Raw genomic sequence first — 3,681 nt, forward strand, 5'->3', positions numbered from 1 at the left:
AAAACTCCCCGAACCTGATCTCCCTTCAAACCCTGGGACCCTCGGCCCAGCCCCCATCAAAAATCTCTTTTAGGGTTGGGGGTTTTTTGGGATTTTGGGTGGTTTTGGTGGTTTCTTAAATTTTTTTTTTTTCCCCTGAATTTATTTATTTTTTGGGATTTTTCCGGTTCTGGGACACAGGGGCGGCTTTGTCCCCGTGGCTTTTGGGGCCCTGGCTCGGTGCCACCCCAAATAGGGATTTTTTGGGACGGGGGGATGGGAGAATTCGCCATCAAAGGATCCAAAATCCCGGAGTTTTTTTCACCTCTTCCTCACTCCAGACAGGAGGAAAAAAAAAAAGGAAATTTTTAGGGTTTGGAGTTGGATGAAAATCCTGAATTTCAGGCATTTAGGGGGCAAAAAACTCCCAAGTTTTGGGGGGGATCCTAAAAAATCAAAGGTGAAGTGACCCCCCTGTAACACAGAGTGACCCAGAGGGAAAAAATTGGGAATTCCAGGGGAAAATCAGCTTTGGGAATGGGAAAAATCCCTTAAGGGACACCAAAAAAATCCCAAAGTATCCCTCAAACCCATTCACCCAATTCCTAGCGTTTCACCCCAAATACCCCAGAAATAAAAACCACACAAAAAATACCCCCAAAATATTTTTAAAATATTTTTTCAATACACAAGAATATTTTAAAATGCACCAAAAATTTTTTAAAAATACCCCCAAAATATACAAATGCACACAAAAATCTTTTAAAAATTCCAAGCAATATTTGAAAAATACACAAATAATATAAAAAATATTCAATAAATAAAAAAAGCCCCCAGATAAAATAAAAATAATGCACAAAAATACCATAAAAATGTACAGAAAATAACAAAAAAAAATCTTAAAAATACCAAAAACTGCAAAAAAAAAAAAAAAAAAAAACCCACCCTAATAAAAACATTAAAAACTAAAAAATAAAATAAACCAAAATAAATCAAAATAGCCCCCAAAAAATCCCCGGTGAGGCCCTGAGCACCCTCCCCCCCTGCTCCCTGAAAGGATCCCTTTGTACCTTTCCCAAAAAATCGCCTTTTCATCCCAAAAAAGGGGGAGGAGGGAAAGGAGGAGGAGGAGGAAGAGGCCGTGTGAGGGGGGAAGGCTTTGACCTCATCCCACAAAAATTCCCGGATTTTTCCCCCATTTCGGGCCCCTTCCCACCTTTCCAGGGGGAAAAGGGACAAAGGGGCTCTGTGTGACAAAACCCCAAAAATGGGATGAAAAAGGAAATTTTGGGGATTTTCCCACCGGGAAAAAGAGGGGAATGGAAGACCCTAAATGGAAAAAAGGAATTTGGGATTTTGGGGTTTTTTTTTAGGGTTTAAAAGCAAATTTTGTGTCCCTACAATTAATTTTTTAGGGGGTAAATTCACCCCAAAATCAGGTTTTCTGTAAGGCTTGGGGTCTTCAAAATTGCTTTTTTCACATGAATCCACTGCAAAATCGGGGATTTGGTGGGTTTTGCATCCCCTAAAAAAATCAATTAGAGGCTCAAAAAATGATATCGTTTTTATATTATTAAATATTAATTTTTAACAGGAAATGTCATGGGATAATTGAAAATATGGAAATTGAAATAATTGAAAATAGCTAATTGAAATAGATCTATCTAAAAAATAGATAGATTTATCTAAAATAGATAATTGAAAATAGCTGTGAAATTAGGGGGAAAAAGTAAAAACTGGGAGTTTTAGGTGGGGACAAAGATCGTTTTTCTGCTCCTCAATCCCAAAAGGATCCTAGGGAATATCTGGGGCCAGATCTGAGGTTATTGCAAGGTGCCAGAGGGAAAAAAATGGAAATTGGGGAGTTTTTGTGTTGAAAAAAGCCCTTTTAGAAGGGAAAAATAAATTCCTGGCTCATCCCCCGTGAAGGAATTCCCTCTCTGGGTTTGGGGTTTTCATGGGATTGGGTGGTTTGGGAAAGTGGGAAAAACCGGGAGGGAAATGGGGGGGAAAGTGGGGGGAAATTTGGGTTAAAATGGGGTGGAAAAGGAGCGGAAATTAGGAGAAATTGGGGGAAATGGGAATTAAAATAGGGCAAAATGGGGTAAAAAAGAGGTTTATATCAGGTGAAAATGGGGAAAAATTTGGGTTAAGATGGGACCAAAGCGGAGTAAAATGGGGTAGAAATGGACGGAGCTAAGAGCCAAATGAGACAAAAATAGGTCAAAATTGGAGTAAAAATTGGGGGAAATTAGGGGTAAAAATGGGATAAAAACGGGGGGGAGGGAATGGGGAAAAATGGTAAAAACTGAATTCCCCTTCTGCTCTCAGAGTAATTTTGAGCCTACATTGGGGGATTTGGGGAATTTGGGGTGAGAAGATTGAGTCCCAAATCCATCGGGACGGGGCCGGGGACGCTCGCGGGTGGCGGCACCGGGCTGGGGACTGCCAGGACCCCGCGGGGACATTGGGGCGGTGCCACCCCTGGGCCGGTTCGCTCCCAAACCACGCCCCCCGCTCTGCCCCCCCCCGTCCCATCCCGGTGTCCCCTCCTGTCCCCTCCTGTCCCCGGCTCTGGAGAGGCCATCAGGGGCCGGGGGGGGCAGCTGGGGGGGCCCGGCCTTACCTCTGTCCCCGCCACTTCCACCGGTGCCACCAGTGCCACTGTCAGCTGTCACCAGTGCCACCAGTGCCACCTGTGCCATCGGTGTGTCCGCGCTCCGGGGAGGGTGGGAGGCCATGTCCCCACCCCGCTTTTGGGGTGTTTTTGGGGGGATGTGGGGAGGATTCGGAAGGATTTGGGCTCGTCCCCGGCCCCGTCCCGGCTCTGTCACCCTGGGGACAGCAGCGGAGCCGCCCCCGAATTTGGGGAGGGGTCGGGCAGCCCCTCCCTGGAGCTTTGATTCATTCCCAAATTTTCTGTTCCATCGGAAAGCGGCGGCCGCAGCCAAGGCCTGGCCCCGGTCCCGGCCAGATCCGGCCACGCCGAGTGCTCTTCCACCTGCAGGGGCTGGGAACACCCAAATCCCCCCAATCGCCCCCAAAACTCCTCCCAAACCCCTCAAAATCCCGCCCCAAAAAATCCCCCCAACCTCCCCCAGAATCTCCCCCAAAACTCCCTCAAACCCCCCTTAAATTCCCCCCAAAACCCCTCAAATCCCCCCCAAATCCCGCCCTAACTCCCAAAAACTTGGGGGAGTTTTCTGGGGCATTTGGAGGAATTTGGGGGGATTTGGGGAAGGGGGAAGGGATGGTGCCTATCCAGGCTGGGCATTTTGGGGGTCTGCGCTGGGTTTGGGGTCGGGGGGGTTTCCCCGTGTCCCCCTGTTGATCCCACAATTGGTGCCGGGAATGGGGACAGCGAAAGGGGGAGGGGTCGCGCCGGGCCCGAGGGGGCCCCGGAGGGGGGCGGGGATTCGGGGACACCGCGCGGGAGGCGGGGGAGGACGGAGCTGGGGGGTCCCATCCCGGGGCGGGGTCGGGGGTATCCCGGTTTTCCCAGGACCCGGGAATGGGATGGGGATGGGATGGGAAAATGGGATGGGAAAGTGGGATGGGATGGAGTAAAAATGGGATGGGAAAACGGGAAAATGGGACTGGGATGGGATGGGATGGGATGGGATGGGATGGGATGGGCTGCGCCGCCTCACCCCCCGCATCTCCCCAAACCCCACATCCCCCAAACCCCGCAGCCCCCCTGAG

This window comes from Camarhynchus parvulus, chromosome 29, assembly GCF_901933205.1.
Source record: "Camarhynchus parvulus chromosome 29, STF_HiC, whole genome shotgun sequence".
NCBI classification, from domain to species: Eukaryota; Metazoa; Chordata; class Aves; order Passeriformes; family Thraupidae; genus Camarhynchus; species Camarhynchus parvulus.